General features: G+C 44.6%; 1 long non-coding RNA gene across 1 annotated transcript in view; it reads left to right on the top strand.

The window, feature by feature from the left end:
• The window catches only part of LOC311595086, a 344,736-nt gene that overhangs the window by 284,355 nt on the left and 36,887 nt on the right, over positions 1-23,494 (top strand). Inside the window, exons 8-9 of the long non-coding RNA XR_014778308.1 lie at positions 12,056-12,432; positions 12,535-12,776. This is a non-coding gene — a long non-coding RNA (uncharacterized lncRNA). The remainder of the gene's footprint in view (positions 1-12,055; positions 12,433-12,534; positions 12,777-23,494) is intronic.

Raw genomic sequence — 23,494 nt, 5'->3', positions numbered from 1 at the left:
CTATCTGGGTAAACACACATTTCCAAATCCCGTGACATAATGACTGTGCAGATGGTGCACGTTTTTCCTATGTAAGTGTGAGACTTGTTGAAGGACATCTCTCTGGATTTCTACCTCTCCCTCACCCCAGTGATGACCTAACAACCCTACAACGTGTGTGGTTGCTGGTTGTAGCAGCCTGAGCACGTGCTGACTCCACACCTTACTCCTTCTTCGGTTGTGATGACTTGATTAGTGATATAGGGCTGTATAGCAACCACCTGTGACCAGCTGAATTATCCAGTCTTGCAAAAAAAAAAAAAAAAACATAGAGTGCAGTGTCTATCAGTAGTAGATAAATGGTAGAGTTTAGAGTCAAAACAGTGCTTGTCTGTGCATGTGCATGTATGGCCCCTGCTGCTCATATTTATGGTTTGAAAAATACCAGAATGATACTGTCCTCTTCTCACTGCCCCTCGCTCCTTTTTCATTTTTTTCACACCAATATACTTTCTGTACGGAGATGCGGCCATAGGAGAAATGTTTGTTGTGGTAGAATGTCCGTATTAGTTCAGTGGATGGCTTTCCCGAACTGTGATATGAAGGATGGGGGAGGGAGATGGAAGGAACTGATCAGGAAAGACTCCGTGTGTGCGTGTGTGTGCGTGTGTGTGTGTGTGTGTGTGTGTGTGTGTGTGTGTGTGTGTGTAATGGTAAGTCACTTTTTCTGTTAATCTTCCCATTCTGAGATACACCAGTCTGAAATCCTGAATAACAAATGCAGACCCTGCCCATTTGTCTCAGAGCCCTCAGCCAGTAAAGGGACTGGGATTTGACCCCGCCCTTGCTTCCCAAACTACTCTGCAGCTGTTAGCCTCACTTCTCACGTGGCTGTTCTGTCATGGGCTCAGAGTGGAATGGGTGTCTCCTAGATACTCCAAGGTCTGGGTGGAGGGTACATGGCTCAGCGCAGCCCAAAGCTCACCTCTCCTTCGTTATGAACGACCCTGGTGGACTTCAGCTTTTTCATCAAAATTACACGTTCTACTGTCAGAGAATATGTTCCCTCCACTGTTGGGGGCAAATGACCTTCTTCTTCTTCTCCTCCTTCTCCTTCTCCTTCTCCTTCTCCTTCTCCTTCTCCTTCTCCTTCTCCTTCTTCTTCTTCTTCTTCTTCTTCTTCTTCTTCTTCTTCTTCATGGAATATTTATCTTGCAGTCTGGTGCTCATCTCTCTAGTCAAATATTTTCCTAAAAGTTTTTCCTGGGAGGGAGGGAGGGATGGAGGGAGGGAGGGAGAGAGAGAGAGAGAGAGAGAGAGAGAGAGAGAGAGAGAGAGAGAGAGAGATGTAGACAGAGAGACAGACAGAGAGATAAAGAGTCACAGAGACAGAGACACACAGAAAGACAGAGAGACAGAGACAGAGACTTTGTTATAATGTAAGCTGCCTTCTTTGTAGTCAGGATTGAGAAGACACACGCACATGCACACTGCAAATGATTCTACAAATGTCCATCACCAACCACCCATTATGCCCAGGTGGATGGTAATGCAAGTTCTGTTACATTGAGGACTACATCCTCAGGATGTAGTCTAGATAAAAGAATAGCTTGGTCAAATAATCTGTACTTATTTGTAGTGGCTCACATGGACACATGCATTGGGCATTGAAAATTCCATTTTGGCCTCATTATCTGTTCCTCAATGCCAAAGATCAGCTCATTTATTCAACAAGTGAGTGGTCAGCATCTGCCCACATTCCATACGAGGGACACAGAAAATATGAACTTGACCTTAACAGCCGTGCAGCCCCGAGGCTTTAGACAACGTTAGAGGTAACATCTTCGTACCTACCCATCATTGTAATTTAAGAACATTGTCAAAACTTGCAGCTTCTGTTCTTCAGAAGAAGGTTGAAATTCTGAAAAACAGAGAAGCCATTTAGAGAGGCGCTGGTATATGCGATGTGACTGATAAATATGAGAAGCTTCAATATTTGGTGATTTACAAATCACAAGTTACTATATAAGTTTATTAAAGTAAATGATTGATTTTTGATATTATACACCTATTTTGCACACAAATGAAGTATCTACAAGCATGTGGTCATTTTTGGAAGTTGTTGTAATATGTAGCATGTTTGGACCATGGAGACCCGGGTAATAGCTTCTCTGATTCCTGTGTTTTACAGAGGGAAAATAAAGCAGGGTGACCACACTAGGTCACCTCCACCCCTGCTTCAGCCTGAGGGGTGTAATTGAGATCAGATCAGGCCAAATGACCTCAGCACTGGCTTCAACTATAAAAGGGAAATTGCAGAGGAAAACAAAATCTTGGAGGAGGCTATGCTGTCTCTGGAGAATTGGTGGAGCACACAGCCTTGCTCTCTAGGAAAGCATGCAGTGAGAAGCCTGTTAAAGAGCCGTTGCTTGGGAGATGGCATGCTAGTGACTTCCAGCAAGGCAAGCCAGATAACTTTGACACCTTCAAAAATAAGAGACCCATGGGCAATACTCAAGATTTCACTGTAATGATAGTGAATTGAATATTGAGGGGAATTTTCACCATGTAAGAATTAGCTATAAAATATTTTAGAGAGAAAGATGGAATTAGTTACAATGCATTTATAAAGAGCCAGTTATCCATTTCATCAATTCTAAGCCCAAATTGATTCTAAATGCCCTGCTATTTTCTATACTACCAAGAAAGCAGCCATTGCCCACTGAACTATGATTTGATGCTCTTTTGCCACTTAGAATATATTTGCTGCTTGTTTAAAGGGCTCTTTGAACTTGGATACAAGATTTTTCCATTTGTCCTTCTTCTGCTTAAAAAAAAAAAAGAAAAAAAGAAAAAAGAAGAAACCAGAAGAGTCTAGAGTGTTTAAGGTGCCCCCACAGTTCTCTGCACAGCCAGTTCTTGTGTCTCCCTTTTTATTGATTGTCATTGGTGGCAGTGTCTCTGTATGTATTTGTGCCTTTAAAGACACAGAGAGTGGTTGTTTCTTAGAATCCATGAGTAACACAAATCCTAGGGAACCCAGACCTTTCCCTGGCTGGGGCTGGAATGTGCTGAGCACACTGCTTCCGCTGCCTGGCATCTGCTTCCCACAGCTGTGTGAATCTGAGATCTTACAACACAACAGCTCTGTTTTCCCAGGAGTAGTTGTTCTTTTCTCTTCTTCTTCTTCCTCCTCCTCCCTCTTCCTTCTCCTCCTCTTCCTCCTCATTTCCCTCCTCCTCCTCTTCCTCTTTTCTTCCTCCTCCTCATCTCCCTCCTCCTCATCTCCCTCCTCCTCCTCCTCCTCCTGCAAGTTGCTGATGCTGCTCATGCATGGAAGAGAACTTATCCTGATGGCCGTGTGGCTGACAGAGATGCTCAGAGGCCAGCAACTTGGACCCATCCTGACTTTGGATTTCTGATTTAGAAAAACACTGAAAAACTGGGTGTGGTGGTGCACACCTTTAGTCCCAGCACTTGGGAAGCAGAGGCAGGTGGATCTCTGTGAGTTCGAGGCCAGCCTGATCTACAAAGTGAGTCCAGAACAGCCAAGGCTATACAGAGAAACCCTGTCTCAAAAAACCATAAAAAGAAAAAATAAAGAACACTGAAAGACATGTGTGTCTTCGGGGCTGGATGATGGCGTAGCTTAGGCACACTTCTGGCCTTTACTATGCTCAGCCCTTTGGTTGCAAACACAATGAATCAGCTGCCTTGTTGTGTTACTTTAAGTAGGTGAACTTGGAGTTGTGTAGAGTGCCTGCTTGGTGTTGTCTGGGGTCAGTGTTCCCTGTACTGCGTTCTCAGGGGGCTGGTGATCTGAGCTGTCAGCCGGTGCTCCTTGCACAGGGAATTCAATAGTGGCCAAAGCCTGGCAGAGGCATCATGGTGCATTCTGTCTTGGAGGACACAGTATCTGTGAATGTATTTAACCCTCTGGAAATTCCCACAGCAAAGAACAGGCTTCAGGCAGGTACTTGCTGATTCTTAACTTACTTGCCAGTACTTGTCTTTTGTGTGTGTGTGTGTGTGTGTGTGTGTGTGTGTGTGTGTGTGTGTATGTTTTCTAGGGTGTGCTGATGCTTGCTCCTGGAATCCAAGCCTCTATCAGTCACTGGTGTTTGTCAGCCAGCCAGCCTAGCCTCCTTGTTGAACCCTGGTTCAAGGAGGAGGAGGAAGAGGAGGAGGAGGAGGGAGAGACTCCATCTCATAAAACAAGGCACATAGCTTCTGAGAAACAATACCAGAGTCAGGGATTGTTATGCCTTAAATCTGAAATGGCCCCACAGGCTCAGATTTTGAACATCTGGTGTCCTGGAGGTTGTGCTATTTTGGGAGGGTCTGGGAATGTTGGGAGGCAGAGCCTGCCTGGGGTTGGCCCTTAGGATATACCACCATTGCTGTTTCCTGGTCCACTGTGATGTGAATAGCTCCGGCCTACACTGCACTCCTGCCTCCAGGATGCACTCAAATGCATGGAGCCAAGCAGCTATGGGCTGCATCCCCTAAACTGTGAAGTAGGCTCTTTGAGAAAGATGATGCTTGGCCTTCATGTTTATTGATAAGCTATCAATATTGGTCCTCAGAGAAGGTGCATGTCCACAGAAAAGATGCCAAGCCCTGTGAGGTTTCTCTAGTCCTCAGGCAGCATATGTTAAATACCATCCAAGCCTCTTCTCCTGAGCCTGTTTTTTCCCATATTCTGTTCCGGGGTCCATCTCAGCCTCCTCGGGCAGTCTCTCTGTTTGACACTGCAGGCTTCCATTTGCGTCAGCTATGAGCTTCATATGTTTACATACTACTTAGGTTATATTTTTCACTTTCAGACTTTTAGCTGGAGCTACAACTCAGTGAGGACATTTGTGTCAAATCAGCGATGATTTTGTCACACACCGACTTGACACATGTATTACTACCTCAAGGTGTTCAGAGACAAATCCAGAGTGTCATGTGCCCCAAGTTCATTGCTCCTAAGTTCACTCTCTCTTGAAGAATAAGCGTCAAGGAATTGGAAGGCCCCAATTCAGGCATGAACCATCCCTGCCCTGTTTGCCCACAGGAAGCCATCCCTGATGTAAACTCACAAACCCCGAGGCTGGGAATCTTCCCTTGTCTGCCTTGTTCCATTTTAATTTGGATTGTCCCATATTCCAGCCAGAACAGTGGCATCGTTTGACCTCACACAGTGTCTGCCTCATTTCTTCATCATCAAGTCAAGATATTTTACCTCTTAAATAAAATTTCCGTTGAAGAAATATTTAGCACAGCCTGGTGGGAAACACTTAAAGAAACGGGTTAGAAAAATACGTGTGTATGTTTCATAGAACACTATGCAACCTCTTAAAAACTTGCACTTGGATTGTTATTTTGTTTCATTTTGTGAGTGCATGTGTACTTTTGTGGGCACATATGTGGATGCAGGTGTCCACACATGTGTGTGTGCAAGGCATTGGATCTGGTCTTGTTCCTCTGGAAGCCATCTGCCTTGTTTTGTTGAAACAGGATCTCTCATTGGCCCAGATTTTGCAAAGCAGGCTAGGTTGAATAGACCCTGCACCCTGGGGAATCCACCTGCATCCACTTCACAAGAGTTGGGATCACTAGCTTGTGTCACCACACCTGGCTTTTTAAAAAAAATATGAATTCAGGAAATCAAACTTGGGTCTTCATGTTTATACACTAAGCACTTTGCTGAACTCCTTTATCTTCCCATTTCTGTACTTAATTTTTAAGACAAATTAACAGCTTGTGATATATTTTAAGTGAAACAAATCAGATTACATAGTATACAATGTATAGTATACATTATATGAAGCTTCTTAGGAATACACATGTATTTTGTGTGTGTGTGTGTGTGTGTGTGTGTGTGTGTGTGTGTGTGTGTGTGTGTAAATAGTTTGGGGAGGGTACAAAGTACCAGAGTTACCTATCTCTTTATACTGAGGTTCAAGTGATTTTAATTTATTTCTTTGCTCTAATGAGCACAGGTCACCTGCCCTGCGTGTAGGAGTTCCAATATGAGATCTCTGGGGACTCACAGCCCATTTATTTTGTTCATATTCTCAGGGAGCCACCTGATTTTTACTGAAATGACCTGCATACTCACATCCATCCCCTGTGGTCCACTCTTGGGCCCACAGACCACCTCTTATTCATCTGCCCATAGTTACTGTGGTCTGGGGCCCCATGAGTGTTCAATGGTATGTAACGATGACTGAAGGGGGTTTTTGCATGCAGAAGATGCTTATCAAGGCCACCTTTTTGATGGTGTCTGCTTACACACATATTTTGCACACTTGCAAACTTCGCTGTGCTGTGTGCGCACTGCCTGCATGCTCCCTGAGGTAGGTGCGCTCCTTACTGGCATCAAGGGGGTAAGTGGAGACTTGGAGTTCAGTGAGTGTGTTTGTTTGAATTCTGTGTATCTCACTAAAGAACTATAGTACGCTGCTGTACGGACCCTCTACCGCCACAGCACACTGTTACAAACAGGCGAGCTCACCCCGGGCAGTCATTAGCCTCCTGTTGAAGGGAAGGCGGTCTGAGTGAGATAGGGGAAGGTAGCCCCATATCCCTGCTGCATAGCTTTGAGCAGGGCTGCTTCAAGGAACAGACTGTGACGCAGGGCTCTGGAGTGGAACAGGAGTCCCTGCTCGGCTCTCAGTCATGGTTCTAGTGAGTTGGGTTCTGTTTGTGTGTGTGTGTGTGTGTGTGTGTGTGTGTGTGTGTGTGTGTATGTGTGTGTGTGTGAATAAATAAGTAAATACGCAAAACAAATTTGGAATTTCTGCTCTGATTAAACCTCTGTGATCTTGTAAGTTTGGCCTGAACCTGCAAAATGCCTCTGTGGGTGACAAAGAACACGGTTAACTAAGTAATTATTCCTTCTTTTCCTGCATTTGGGCCCTGCTGATTTAAGGATCTTTGACAGTCTGTGAGGAGGACATGTGTGTCTTCTAATTTTGAAAGAGTGACTTGTGGAAAGAGTGCTTCCATCTTCAATGCTCAGGGCAGCGTCTCTACTACTGGCCTGTGTTACTTAGGATTCTTCAAAGGAACAAAACTTTTTTTTTGAAACAGGGTTTCTCAAAATGGAGAAAATGAATACATACACCCACCCCCACGCTCCCCCCACCACACTCACACCTCACACACACTTAAAAACAAACACACACAGACACACACAGGTATACACTCATACACATATACACAAAAGCACACACAAAGGCACACACATAGACACATACACAGATATATACTCAGACATACATACATACACATACACAGATTTCCTACGGTGGTTATATATGGGATTTTGGGTTTGTTTGTTTGTTTTTCCGAGACAGGCTTTCTCTGTGTAACAGCCCTGACTGTCCTGCAACTTGCTTTGTAGACCCAGCTGGCCTCGAACTCATAGAGATCTGCCTGCCTCTGCCTCCTGAGTGCTGGGATTTAAAGGCGTGCACCACCACGCCTGGCTATATATGGGTTTATCAGCGTGATTTACAGGCTGTGGTCCAGGTAGTCCAACAGTGGCTTCCTCCCAATGGAAAGGCCAAGGATCTGATATTTGTTCAGTCCGTGAGAGCTTACAGCTCAGCATTCCCAAGCTGCTGCCCCAGTCCCAGGGAAGCCTTGGAGAACTGCTGATCTTCAGCCTGCACTGAGCTCTCAAAGATGTAGCTTCCAATACCAGTGAAGAAGTACCTCAGGGTAAATGAATTTGCCCAAAAGAGTGAGGGTAAGCAGGCACAAAGCAAAAGCTTCCTTCTTCCATAGCTTTCTGTGCCCACTGCCAGATTTAGGCTAAGTCTCCCCACTGCAAATAATCCAATCAAGAAAATCCTTCCCAGGCACGCACAGCTGCCTGGACTTTAGATGACTGCAGATGGGCAAGGTGACAACCAAGACTGGCCGTCATACCCCTCTGAGTGTCTTCCTAGAGTGGCCCATCAATTTTTGGGAAGGGTATGGGTGTTTCTTTGGGATGTAAGCCTTTTAATGTTAAAATTTAGGGTAGTTGGCAGCAAACTGGGACAGTGTCAGCCACTTTTCCTCCCATGCGACAGCTCCTCCTTACCCCTGCCAATACACACTCAACCATGTATTCTCTTCTTATTAAGAATGAATGCATGCATATAACCGGGTGCTTGGAAAATATAAAAGAGAACTGATGACAAAACATATCAGCCCCAGTCCTACAGTTACGGAGACGTTTGCTATAATATTTGTGGTGTATTTTACTTTCAGTCTTTTTATATAGATCTCCTTTCTCTAATTTAATTCCATATTTTAAACCACCCTGAATACTCATTTTAACACAATAATAAGTATGAAATTATTTGTAAGAGCAAAGAAAGCCTAGCCTGACTTATTTTATTTGATATTCCTGAGACATGGCCCTGAATAGCTAACAATAGTTCAGTATTGGGGGACTAAATGTGTTATCTGGTTAGCAACCTGTTTTTGAGGTTCATAGATACAGGAGACCAGAAGTTGTATAAAATTTAATGAAGGAACCATGATTAGCACAAGAGCATGTCTTATATTGAAGATAGTAACCCCACTACATGCACGCGTGCGTGCACACACCCCTCCAGTGAATGTCAGAGAAGCAGATGTGAGTGTTAAATATTGAGTGAAGGGTTTGGGCTGGATAATAAGTGAAGTTATTAACTACTTTAGTGAGTTCAAGTGAGTCTACGAAATCTCAGAAAGTCTCTAAAAATGAGAGCAATTTCTCCATCAAGGAAGCCCTCCTTAATTCAGAAGAATAAACAAACTACCATGCAGAGTCTCAGCCAGCCCTGAGGATGGACACACACACACACACACACACACACACACACACACACACACACACACACATTCACACACACACATATCATACAGATACATATACACACATACACACACCATACTCACACACACATCACACATATAAATACACATTCATATACTCAGACACACAGACACACACCACACACACACACTCACACACATATCACACAGATACATACAGATACCACATACACATTCACATACACACTCAGACACACACCACACACACACACACTCACACACACATACTAATATACTCACACACAAACACACAGAGACACACACACACACACACACACACACACACACACACACACACGCACGCACCACACATACTCAGACACACACACTTAGACATACACATACTTGTACACACTCAGGCACACACAAACAGGCACACACTCACAACACACCATGTACATACTCAGAAAGGACTCACACACACTCAGACACACACAGGCACCCACACTCACAAACACACACACACACACACACACACACACACACACACACACACACACACACATATGCACAAGACCATACAAAACTGCGTAAAATTCACTTTTATCTTGCTTTCTTTTGAGAAAGAAAAAGCAGTGCTAGTGGTAAAATTCGAGTTTAATTTTCCAGCTGTGGGTGAGAGGACAGTGTGCTGCTCTGAGGTGGGGTGGTAGCATCAGAAGGCAGCCACTGAACTGTGGCCAAGTTGACTTGCATTAGTTTTTCAAATTGCGTTCTTGCTGCTCTTCCTGGGAAGGTAAAACAGATTCATTGAGTTTAGTGGTTACCTTAACTGGGATTTTAAATTCTGCTTGTGTTTCAAGGGATGATTTCAAATCTGCATGACCTGCCATACCATGGGTAACTCTCAGCCTTGACTTCTTCCTGCCTGATTTCTTGATCATTTTAAACTGCTAAAAAGATTTGCTTTAAGACTCCTGATATTTTCTACTCTTCGGCTCTCTCATATGAGTAATATACTCATTGTGAATTATTATACACAGCAAGAGTATTTCCTGCTATGGGAGTCGACAGTTTGGGGAATGAGTCGGGTGCTAACAATGTCATTGAAAGTCACACAAATCAATTGGGCAAAATTATTTTCTGTGATTATCTTGTTTTTGCAGTTACGTTTTTAATTTTGACAGTTTAAGTGTGCTCAAGGTTCATGGTAGTTAAAGGCCAAGTGGAATGTGGGTCAGGTCACTGCCGAGATCCCCACTGCTGGGCTAATGAGGCTCGCTTTGGACTTTCCGTGTCATTTCACATCATTAACATTGACGAGCAACACTTCAGAACAAAACAAATGAGCAAAATATTTCTTGGGTGCCTGTGATGTGCATGGCCCAGATTGGGTAGAGAGGGACCTACATTTAGCCCTTTCTTTCCCAAGTTCTGCTAATCAAGAGGAAATAAGTAGTAATAAAATAAGGATTTAGACCTTGCAGGGAAAGGTTCCACAGAGTGGCACAGGATTAGCTGTTAATGAATTATACACGCGAGAAGCGCTTGATTTTGGAGACAAAATTACAGGCTGTGGAAGGCCCTTCGTTCTAGGAGGTATTAGTGGGCTTCGGAAAACTTGGTAGAATAGAAACGGAGGATTCTAGAAGAGTTGAGGACTAAGCCCGGGGAAGCAAAACACACATTTAGCAATCGATGAGTATAATTTGGTCTGCACGGGTTTCTTTCTTGTTTCTTATTATTTTGAGACAGGGCCTTATGTAGTTCCTCCCCGCCCTCCCCCCACCCCCACCCCCACCCCATAGCAACCCTGGGATGTTCACCATTTCCGTTGTGCTGGGATTCCAAGTAGGAATAAAATCTAGCACTCTGTGCGTGATAGGCAAGCACTCTGTCACCCAAGCTACAGCCTCAGCCCCGGGGGGAAAAGAGTTTTGGGCAGAACTGTGGAAACTTCCGGAGACAGTTTTCATTTCACTGGAAGTGCACTCACTTTGCACTCTTGTATGCCATGCCACACAGATGAAAAGGACAGGAACCCTTCCTCCATCGTTCTCTCAAACATGCGGGTCAGTACGACTGAGTTCTCCGTTTACACCGCCAAAGTGAAGAGGTCCAGCTGGCTATACCTGAAGGTTCTAGAATTCAGCTTCTGGGCAGAACTTGGGATCCTTGCACTTTTAAGCAAGAAGTTCTTTGCTTTGCTTTCTGGTGGCCAACGGATTCTCTTTCTTCCAAGCACATGCAATCATGTTCTAGATAAGAGGGGCCTTCCACACCAGCCACAGAGGACCGCCATCAAATTGCATGTCTTCTGCTTCTCCTACCAATGGCTGTGAAAGCTCTCTGCTTTTAAAGGTGGTGTGTGATTAACTGGGACCTCTCATATCACCTCTCTTTTGATTAATTTAGGGTCAATTGATTAGTGACCTTAATTACATCTTGGAGACCTTCTCTGCCTTGCAGTAAATAGTCAGCATCACGCACATGACCTGGGAAGACCAGAATCATGGCAGTCGGGTTGGCACTGTTCCCGCTGTGCCAAGCATACAAAACAGGGCTACAGTATCCCCTCCTGTCACCTCAGACCTCACACCTCAGGAACATGTGTGAGGGCAAGGTCTCCATTCCACCTAGAAATGTGATGGAATTTAGCACTTTGACAGCTCTCTTTTATTTTCAATCAAATGTTCTTTTTTTGGAAGAAGAAGAAGAAGAAAAAAAAATGAACCTTTAAAGAAAGGGCTTAGATCATCCTCCATTCATCTTTCAAGGTTATCAGCATGTGAGAGATTCCTTGTGCTCTCAAAATCTTGACCTAGGTGGGGTAAGGGGAAAAAAAACTTGAAAGGGAGAGAAAAATTCCACCAAGGGTGTGAGAGCTAATCAGAAATCCCTTTCTTCTTTTTGCTGGCCCCAATATCTCTGTGTTTACTACATTTTATAGAGTTGTGGCATTCCACAAAAAGTGCTGGACCTAATTTCAAGGTAGGCAGTAAAGCTGGGTCAGAATTTGGTTAAAGAAGAAGAAGAAAAAAAACATTAACTCTGTCTATAACTAAAATTGACCACGCTAATGGTATTCTCTAGTTCAACATAGGCACACCATGCTGAATCATTCAGGGAGAGAAATTGTGTTTATTTATGACTCTCTCACTGAGCCATTACATTCACACTGAACTTGACAGTCATCTGAGTGGGCAGCAGCGAGGGGGAAGGCTGAGTGTATAGCACAGAATAATAAGGAAATCTCTTTTTCTTTTTTGCACAGCGTTATTGGAGTCATTTGTCCACACAGGGAGGCCAGTTCCTTGCCAGCAGAATCAATGCCGCCAGTCAACACATTTGCAGCACCCTCGCCAGCACCCACAGAGCACCGAGGAAGGAGTTGCTGGTCTCAAAATGACTTGGTTTTCTTTAGACCATGAGAGCCTGCCCTTGTCTTCACTGTGGATATTCACTGTGTTTGAATAGAATGTTAAGACTTTGCTCATAATCTGCGAATCCCGCGCTCTCGGATACATGCAAATATTGCCATCACCTTCCACTGACAGGGGACTCCATGGTTACCATGGGGAACAGTGTTAATCCTCTCGTAATTAGTGCCTTATTTCAGTCTGCGTAGGGCACGGATGGAGTCGGATTTTGGTAAATTAACTTCAAAATCCTTTCCTTAACCCTCACTTTTCTTTTATCTTCAAAAGTAACCATTACATATAACCATGTTCCTTTTCTTCCTACCGATAACAGAAGGCCCAGTTTATGTGCTAAGATGGAATCAAGCCAGACAAAAAGTGACTATGAAGATCAGGTGGTCCTGACGATGCCAGTGAAACAGAAAATCTGCAACACAGGATGAGCCGTGATCATGTGGTAAAGAGTATCTGTTGCTTTTATGATGCGCACCAGTTATACTGGCATCCCCAGCAATGAGCAGGAAGGATGTTTCTTCTAGATTCTGTGACCTCTTTAACCCAAATGAAAACTCAAAGGTAAGAAGTTGTAATAACCAGTGACTGTGCCAACTCACTAACATCTGCCCTGTCAAGAATGATGGCACAGAATTAAAAAAAAAAAAAAGAATCAGCAACAAAATATATCTTCTCTCTTGGTTGCAGTCTGCAGTTGGGATGCTTTGGTTGAGGTTTGTTAAGTACATCACAGGTTAGAGGCAGGTGTCTGGGAGGAGAAAAAGCCTGGGTCCCATTGGCAGAGGGCAAACCAGCTCGGAATCTCTGGGGCAGAGGGATGAGGAAAGCTCACCAAGCAGAGGAATGTCAAGAGCCAGGCAAAATAGCAACATTGTAGCAGCTGCCCACCTAATACGCGCCCAGAAGACGAACACACAGCACAGAACTTGTAAGAAATGGAGGGGATTTGCATTCCTTGAACCACTTTGGCTCTCAATTCTCTGATGTATACAATGCAAAGAAACCAGTAGTTAAAAGTTCGTGAAAACAGTTGGGTGAAAAGACATCTAAACAGGACTGAGAAGATGTATAGACAGGTTTATGATGTAAAAATAGCCATCAAGGGTAGGTCTGTGGCTCAGTTTGTAGAGTGCTTGCCTTGCATGCATGAACTCCTGGGTTCAAGTACTGCATAAAACAGAGTGGCTCATGGGTACAGGCACAGCATCTGTAGGCAAAGCAGGAGGATAAGGAGTTCAGGGTTGTGGTTTGGGAGGGAAACCCCTTCCAAGGGCTCAGGTATTTAGACACTTGGTCCTCAGTTGATTGTGCTGTCTGGGAGGTTTAGGAGGAAGGGCCTTGCTGCAGGAAGTGTGGCCCCGGAGCAAACTTTGAGAGCCTTGCCTCACTTTCAGTTTGCTCTCTCTGCTTCAAGCTCACAGTTGAGCATTGAGCTCTTTGCTTCCTGCTCCTGCCGCCATACTTGCTGCTGTTCTGCCATGCTGGACTCTCACTGCATCCAGAAGCCCAGATGAGCTCTTTCTTCTGTAAGTCGCATTGGTCATGGTGTTTTATCACAGCAGCAGAAAAGTGACCAATACAGAGATTACCAGGAACATGAGGCTAGCCTGGGCTCCATAGACCCTGTCTTGAAATGAGTTATTAAAATGATCAACCAAAAGCTTCATTTAAAAGGCAGTGAGAATAAAGGCCCGAATATTGCAAGGCCTGCCTATGTTCCATTCACCTGACGATTGCTGGGGGCAATTGACATGGCATATCTCAACATTGTTTTCACTCAAGATGTCTGCCCTCTATTAATTATGCTAATAAGTAATGGTGGTTTCCAATATGTTTGAGTAAATAGAGACTTTTCTAGAATTAGAAGGTATATAATTTAAAGACCGTTTTGTTGTTGTTGTTTTTTGTTTTTTGTTTTTTAAAGAGCGGCCAGAGTGATATTATATACTGAGTTCTACAAGGCTTGTAATCTCTATTGGGGCTGTTTTGTTGATGGTTTAGAATACTTTCAGCAGACATTTAATCACCAAATCCTTGAGGAGCTCAGTCACGTGCCACAGCGTTTCTGATTCTCAGGAATGACTGGTGTATATGATCCCCCTGGTATGGGGATTTGAAACAGACTCAGAACTGAGCCATAGCTGTGAGGTTTAACAGATGGGTGACCTAGAGCTTGCTATTTCCTGGTGTCCATTCTCTTTGGTAAAATGGGAATGACATCATCAACTACCTCAGAGTGGTTGCTGAGTCTGCAGAACACCAGGTAAAATTCCTAGAAATGGAATGACATGGGTTATAACTATGTAAATATTATTTTTGAAATATATGTGAGGAATATCAAAATAGAGGCACAAGTAGTAATCACATGTCTTCTTCAGCGTGGTAAGAGCAAGGGATAGGGTGACATGTTCAGAAAGGATTCTTTTCTGAATTTGATAAGGTTTCAATTTAGTGGTATTTCTGAATGATTTCCTGCAAAGTGTAGATATCTGTCAGGTACAAGCTTCTCGGAGTCCCAGATTCAAATCACTGAGGGTGCCACTGCATAGAGAAGTCCAACAGATTCTGTCTTCACTTTGTGAAGTCTCAAGACCTACCAACTGTCCCCGTGCATGACTCAGCACATACCCTGTGCTGAGCACACTTGTTCTGCTGGCTCCTGCATGGACCGCCTCTGTCTGGGGCTCCGGCTCACTCGGAGAGAGGGAGTGAGCTCTTGCTGTGCAGGGTGAGCTGCTGGGCCTCAGTGCATAGAGCTGGGTGAGAGCTGGTCACTGTGAGATGCTTGGAAGGAGCAGTGTACCATTAGGGGTCAGATGAAGAGGTAGACTGTGGACCACTGAGGCCTAGTCCGTGTAAATAGAGGAACGAATGAAGATGGCATTTCGTTGCTGTTGTTCTGTATTTAAATAGCATTTAAAAAAAAGGGAGGAGGGAAGAACGTTAATCTGATAACATGTCTCCAGGTCTGGCTGGGCTGAAGCTGAGAACAGGAAAATGCATGTCGGTCTAAGAACCGAATGAGCCTTCTCAACAGATTTCCCATCCAAGCCGTTCCCAGATCTACATAAGCTTCCCCCTGATGGCAGAGTGCTCTGTTCTGCACTCAGGTTCCATCGCTGCCATGTGTCTAGTGTCGTTCCAGGAACCCAGCATCTGTACCAGGTCTCCAAGGCAACACCTTCATTAGCTGGCAGACATGCCTTATAACATTTCCTTTGTCACATCTGTCTTCTGCTTCAAAACCATTCCTTACGAAACAGGCTAGTCAGCTAGCACGAGGCTCAGGGTGAGAACTTGCCTAGCAGCAGTGTGGCCCTAGGTTCCTTCTCCAGAACTAAAGCCAAAACAACAACAAAAAAACCAAATCAGGGGGTGCATGGCTCCGAGGAGATGCTTGCCTCTTGGTGCAGGGTCTCTCATGGAGCACTGGGTGAAACCGCATCCCGTCACAGTGTGTATCTGTCATCTGAAATGCCTCCTGAGCTGGATGGACAGCTGACCAAGCTGGGGACACACGCCTCTAAGAAGCAAAATGTTCCACCGTTAATGAGAATTAAAAGACAACCGAGGGCAGAACTAGATAATCGCAGCTGACAGGGCCGGGAATGCTTGGTTAGGAAGGGTGTCAGGGAGGCGTGTGGTCCCGTGATCTCCCCAGAGAGAGTAATTACTATGTGTGTGTGTGTGTGTGTGTGTGTGTGTGTGTGTGTGTTTGTGTGTGTGTGTGTTCACATGAATATGAGAGTTCACTTGTACATGGGTGCACATGTATGAGGAGCCCAGAACTTAATGTCAGGTGATTTGATTGCTTTCCCATCTATCTGTCTGTCTGTCTGTCTGTCTGTCTGTCTGTCTGTCTGTCTATCTGCCTACCTACTTGACTGAGGATCACCAATTTGGCTGCTGTGACTGAGCAGATAGTACCAGTGATTTCTCCTATCCCAAACTCTGCAGAACTAGGATTACAGGCATTAGGATAAAGCAGCAAGGGAGAAAGGGTGTGCCTTTGACAGGCTCATGCCAAGGTGTGCTGCTAGCTAAGAAACCAAGAGATGAGAGAGAGAGAGAGAGAGAGAGAGAGAGAGAGAGAGAGAGAGAGAGAGAGAGAGAGAGAGAGAGAGAGAAAGAAGAAGAAGAAGGAGGAGGAGGAGGAGGAGGAGGAGGAGGAGGAAGAAGAGGAGGAGGAGGATATGGGCAGTCTGGGGTGGCCAGGGCCTTTTATGCACTGGACCCGGCGCACCTGGCTGGTGATAATGTAAGCCGCTGCTGCTAGGTCCCTGACAGCAGCCCTGTGGAAATGCCTGTGGTGGAACTGCCTGATTGTTTACAATGGGTGAGAGCCTAGCTATTTTACCGGGATGTCGGAGATCTGAATTCAGATCTTAAGCTTGTGTGGCAAACACACGGGCTGAGCCTTCTCCCAACACTGCTTGTGCTCTCACTTCTCTTCCTCCTTCCTTCCTTCCCTCCTTCCCTCCCTCCCTCCTTCTCTTCCTCCCCTCCCCAGGCTTAACAGCCTCTCTGTTGTGCAAAGGATGGCTGCATGTGCCCCTTTTCTGTCTTTCATCGCCTTGACCCCTCCAGAAGAGGCTAGCCTGTCAGTGTGGCTGTCTGGTCACTTCGCTGCTTGATGATCTGACGTGTGAGCTGCTGTTATAACACGGTGTGCAGAGAACACTTCATTTTTATCTCCCCATTTAACAAATGAGGGTGAAATAAAGGAGCTGCTGTGAGCAGAGACGTTAAAGAGGAGAAAAACCAAAAAAAAAAAAAAAAAAAAAAAAAAACCCTCATCCCAACCAACCACAGAGTCCATCCGCCTCACAGCCAACAGCTGCCCCATTCATGTCACGTGCACTTAGAGCAGACGTGGTCAGTGACAACAGGGTGGGAGGCAGCTCAGGTCACAAATCCAGAGCAGGAAATGTATTTTCATCTTGTTATTTATGACCAAGCCTTAAAGGAAAACAGATGGCGCTGCTCTTGGAGCTGTTTTGCTCTTGTTTCAAATGGCTAATTCAAATCAAACACAGCATTCTATTCTTAGTCAAGGCAGCTGCTGCATTGTCTGAGCTGGGCTGTTTTTACCAACACCGTCCCGCTCCTCCCCCCGCCCCCCCACCAGGATGGCCAGAGAAGACCATGGCAACTTCACTCACGCTGTCACCATTGCTCAGGCTCAGCAACCCTGGGGGGAATGGCCCCATCAGCAGCTGGCCATGCCACTTAGTTTAGGCTGTGGCTGAGTTGTGGGGTGCCCAGACTTCCACTACTTTACTTCTTGCATTTGATCCTGTCAAAGGCCCAACTGCCTTTGAAAGCTGGGATCTATTCCAACTTCACAGTGACCTCTCGGGGACTCTCTGGGATAAGGATGACTGTGCAGATGGAGAAGGAAGTCAAAGCCCTAAGACAGGGGTTGGAATATGGATGCTCCTGCCACCCAAAGCAGATAGCCTAGTTATTCAAGTGTCCTCTCGCTGGGTGGCCATGTCTTCCTGTGGATTTTCTTTAGCCTCAGGGTCTATCTCTGAGAGACTCGCTGACAACAAACACTCAACCCTTTAGAAAATGTTTTTTAAAAATTTAAACAACCATAATAAAACACATCCATCATAAATTAAAAATATTTTCCACTTCTTCATGTCTCCATTCTGTCAGGAGCCCTTGGATTCACTCCCCTCGCCTCTCCCCACTGACACACCAGAAGGCACTAGTTCATGATTTTCTACTTGTTATGTTAAGAATAACAGGTGTTTATCCTTTCCTTTGTTATTCTTTGCCACTGGGGATCAAATCCAGGACCTTGCCAAGTACTGTACCACTGAGCTATATCCCAGCCCTATATTTCTAAGAATTATGCTTGTGTTTCTTTTTTAATTTAAGTCTGCTCATAGCCCTCACTCTTCTGCAGTGATAGTTGAGGAATTAGCCTGTCTACCGCTCCCTCTTGGGGACCCATTCTCTGCATTGAATTGTAGCACGTTTTTGGTGAATTATCTGACAGCTTTTACATTATTATGAATAGGTAAGTGTTTTATATTTGTAAACTATGTAGCACAGGATTATTAGATTTCCTGTCTCACATAACTTTTCATTTTTCCTCGAGTTAATAATTATATTATTTTTCATTTGCTTATGTTTATGTATTTCTTTAAACTTGCCTTTTGAAGAATCAACAGTGTCTAACTGCTTGTCTATGAACTCTCCAAACAACTAAAGACATCTAATCACCTTTTAGAATTTTCTCTTCTTTTTTTTTATCACCCCTCTCCCCAGTAATGTCCTTTCTACCCTATCTCCTCCCTTTCTGATCTGTGAGATGTTTCTTTTGATCAAGACTTACTCTAGAATTATCTACTACTTCTCTCTTTGGTTCACTTTACAAGAATGCACATCCTGTGATAGTAGCTTAAACAGAAATGTACTGGAAACAACATTTTTTAATTCTTTCTGTAGTAGTTAATGACTGTTTTCTGTTACTATAATGAAATAAATGAGGCTGAGTATTGTATATAAAAAAGATATTTAATTCATGGTCTTAGATGCTAAATATACAAATAGCAGCACATTGGCTTTAACCCTTCATCACAATGGAGAGACACAATGGAGAGATCACCTGGCACACCAGGAAGCAGGGAGACAGGGGAGAGGGTCAGTAATGACCTTCCATTGGGTTCTACCTGACACACATCTTAATATCTTTTGTCAAGCTTGGGAGAACAAAACTGCCACCCCATACCCCTATAGGTGGCTCACTCAAATCACGGCACCTTGCCTTCTTAAGATGACTTGGATTTTACTTTTATACTACACCATTGCCGCTTGACATTGCAAACAAGAAACCAAGATCAGCACACCTGAAGACATACCAAGAGAGATCCTTTGACATGAAATGTAGGCCCGCATATAAAGCGCAGCTAGAAAACTCCTGGAAACAAATCCAAAGAGGAAGAACTCTTTGCGATCTTGGGTTGGCCAATAATTTCATTGATATTTCCCCAAAGGCGGGCTTCATTATTCCACAGACTCATAACCTGAACCAACCAAAATCACTGCTTTTGAGTTTTCATACCAGTATAAAATGACACCACACAGTTTACAGGGAAGTGTTTATAAAACACGCATGTGAGAAGGTACCCAAACAACCTACACAGAGAACTCTCAGACACTCAATGCTGAGAAAACAAGCCAATTAAAAAACAGGCCATTGATGCTGTTACCAAGGAAAGCTTAGATAAACCTCCCAGCTTCATTTGTTCCTCATTGGCTTAAAGACCTCCAACTCGCAAGGTCGTACAGCTGGTAATGCATTATTAGTCTCCTCTGCCGTTGCTGAAGAGCACTACTCTGATGTGTGAATTATGATGCCAACAGTTGCCTAGGTTACTTTTCAGGGAGAGAGCTGCACTCACAAATTACTATTCCTTGGACACTGGGAAGAGTCCCTCTCTGCGCCGCAGTACTTTTCTCACAGATGTTGGTCTTTATGTGGGATGTGCTTCCTGACCTGGGTTGGTTAGGAATATGGATAAGCAATTTACCAAAGAAGAAGACACATAGGGGGCATATAGAGATGTTGCTGCAGTCACCGGCGAAATGCAAGAAAAGCTGCAGGAAGGGGCTACTTCCTACCAGTTGATGAAAAACAGATTGACGACGTCAGTAAAAGTAGGGGAACTACCATCTTTGTTCGCTGCGGTTGGCAATGTAAGATCTTACAACCACGTTGAAAAGTATTCTTGCTCATTGTTAAAAAGTTAACCCCCTGAGACTGCCCAAGCATGAGGACCTACACTCAGGTCCCCAGCACCCACTTAAAAAGCCAGTTGTGCCAGCCAGGCGTGGTGGCGCATGCCTTTAATCCTAGCACTCAGGAGGCAGAGGCAGGCGGACCGTTGTGAGTTTGAGGCCAGCCTGGTCTACAAAGCAGGTCTGGGACAGCCAAGACTACACAGAGAGACCATGTCTTGAAAAAAACAAAACAGAAACAACAACAAAAAGCCAGTTGTGCCAAAAGGTGCCTGTAACCCTGGTGCTGGTCGAGGAGAAAGATATGGAGATTCCCTCATGAGGGCTTGTGGGCAAGCCAGACTAGCCAGAAGGGAAATGGGGGCTTCCTGATTCAGTGAGAGATGTTGCCTTCACAAACATGGCGGAAAAGTGATTGAGGAAAAGATCCCAACATGCCTACATCGTCACACCCAGATGAAAGTTTAACCTGCACCTTCACATGACAATCAACCATCCCACAAACTAGGAGGCAAGCAGAGATCCACACAAGGGCTGGAACCGAAAGGTTCTTTGTGGCCATGTTGTCATAGTCAAATCCTCTGAACAACTCAAATGTCTATGGTGGGTGGGTGCCAAAGAGCAAAATACTGCTATGAAAAAAGAAAGAAAGAAACAAAGAAAGGAATAAATCTGAAAATCAGCATGCTGAGTGAAAGAAGCCACACTGCATAAGCCCATTTATAGAAAGTTCTAGAGACGACAACCAAATTCATATTGGCAGAAAGCCTGTAACCATGGCAACAATTATCTGAGGGGGTAGGGATGGTGGAGAATTATCTCTTGTGAGGTAGTGATGGCCCTACAGATGTCGACATTTGTCTAGGCTTATCATTGCATTCTTAATGTACAGATTTTATGTCAATCCTATCTCAATGACCTCTTTTTTTAAAAGAAGGCTTTTTCTATCAGTCATTTTTTTTCCAGCTGAACAACATGCTGTGTCCTAGTGAGCAAAATTAGAAGAGCTCCTAACTTTACTGAGAGAGAATTGAAGACAGAGAGTGATGATAGTATGAGCCTTCAGGAGCCCATCCTATGTGCTTGGCCCTTTAAAGTAAATCTTACACTCAATAAGTTGTCACAGAAGAGGGAACCTCAAGCTCCTTAGTAAGATCTGATACTCTAAGCCAGGCAGGTTGCCATGGAATAGGTGTCCATGGGCTTAACGGTCATCACGGTCTGAGACACGAGGCGCCAACACATTGCACAGTTGGCTGACTGTGTTGTCAGGACGGCTGTAGTCTGAGAGGAATAGCAAGGAAGGTGGGATGGCTGTGACCTAGGAAGCCTTGATGAGATTGCGATTGAGGAAATGTGGACCAGTGGCTGCTGTGCAGTGGGCATGTATGTGTCTTTGAACCATATCATCTTGTTTAGTGACTGTCTCCGTTTCTTTCTCTGTTCTTTTTTTTTTCCCCCTTACCTTATGCATCCTTTTCTGATATGGATAGAGATGGAAAACTGGTGTGTTTATTGTGCTTCATGGTCTCAGAGCAGAGCTGAGCCCTGGGGCTGGCAACAAACCCACCTTTCCTGGTGAAGTCTCTGCAGGTGCCAGGCGCAAGTGGAGGGCTGTGAACAGTGCTAGTGACCGTGGTTCACCTTGCACAAGCCAGGGCTCCCCAAATTCTTTTTGTCTTAATTAAACTTACTTATTTATTCATTTTACATCCTGATCGCAGCCCCCTCCCTCCTCTCCATCTGGCCCTACCCTTCCACCTTCTTCCTTCTTTCCCCCTCCCCTTCTCCTCATGAAAGGAGAGCCCCCCCCCCATACAAACCCACCCTGGCACATCAAATTGCATCAGGTCTAAGCTCATCCTCTTCCACTGAGGCCAGACAAGGCAGCCCAGCTAGGGGAAAGCAATCCAAAAGCAGGCAACAGTCAATGTCATAGACAACCCCTGCTCCACTTGCTAGGGGACCCACATGAAGACCAAGCTGCCCATCAGTTACATATGTGTCGGGGGCCTAGGTGCAGTCCATGCCTGCTCTATGGTTGGTGCTTTTATGTAGGTAAACCCTTATGGGCCTAAGTTATTTGGCTCTGTCATCTTCTTGAGGAGTCCCTCCCCCCCCCCATGGGACCTTCTATCCCAGACTCATAAGAAGCTGTTCAGCCTTCTGAGGGAGTCCAGAAGCTGCTCAAGGCAAGCCCCAATCCATGTTTTCCTCAAGGAAAACACACTAGTGATTATAACTCAGTAATCTGCCACTCAAGAGCCATTCTGATTTTGTGCTAGGTGACAGCAAGCAGGCAGATCAGACCCATAATAACAACCATAAAGAGGGACTGGCTCCCTCCCTGTTCCCCAGTCTTTACCCTACACACACTGTAGAATGACAGTCTGAACTAATTGGCAATTAGAGATGGTCATACGGAGTGTGGGGTGTTGTAGTTAAGCCCATGTAACCGTCTGATATTATGATAATTGTTTTCAAGGAAAAAAACTGGATTAGAGATGAGCCATGGAAAACATGAAGGGCATTCAGTGTTTGGTGGCTTGGGGCCTTGCTAATCTTTAAGTCTCTGAAAGGAATATTGTTAATACTACATGACAGATAAATTATATCTCGAACCTCTAGAAATGCCTAGAGGGAAATAAAAAAAAAATGCTGTTAGCAGACAGACCTCTTAGGATATTCCCAGGATGCTTTGTGCTAGGTTTCCAGAAACCCAGCTATTGGCCTCAGTGAATCATATACGTCACATTACCAGAAACAGCCGCTGACAAATACTTCATTTAAATGCTATTGAGATAAAAGCATGAGACGGCCAATAGTTAGAGGCAGAAAAGTAACAGATGTGTCCTTCTCCAGGCTGCCCCAACTGGGAAGCACCGCCGTCATTTCTTCCCTCTATTTTATTTTATTTTTAAAAATTCGTTGTTATTTTGCCACAGGACTGGAAGACATATGTCACTTTTCTACCTTAACGGGGCATTTTCTAGTTTGTTTGGATTTATGTCACAAGCTTAATGAGATTTAAATGGAATTTTTGTATGTGAATAATACAGAGCCTTAATGCAAAAACCCTCTGCTGCTGTGCTGCTGGTATGCATTTGCATAAAGGTATTTAAATGTGAAAGAAAGATCTTGAAGATCCTATAAATCACCAGGCAGGAGCGATGCTGGAGCAACACACGAAGCAGGTCAGCATAGCCACTGAGTAAAGGACTTTCTGGGAAAAGGCATGTCTTTCCCTTTCTGCTTATGGTTTCCAGAAGGCAAGAGCCAAGGTGGTCTAGCCCTGATAGGAGATGGGGAGAACTGGTCAACCTCAGCATCTCCTATGGAATGTCCTGGCCCTTGTTCTTACTACATGAAATAGATGACTCTGGATTTCTGTTTGAGGCTGTGCTAAGCAGACAGATTGTGTGTGTGTGTGTGTGTGTGTATGTGTGTGTGTGTGTGTGTGTGTGTGTGTGTGTGTGTGTGTGTGTGTGTGTGTGCTGGCGGCGGGGGCTTATTTGAGGAAGAAA

This window comes from Acomys minous (genome assembly GCF_964271855.1).
Source record: "Acomys minous genome assembly, chromosome: 3".
NCBI lineage: Eukaryota > Metazoa > Chordata > Mammalia > Rodentia > Muridae > Acomys > Acomys minous.
The sequence above is the reverse complement of the archived record's forward strand: the minus strand, read 5'-3'. Positions and strand labels throughout refer to the sequence as shown.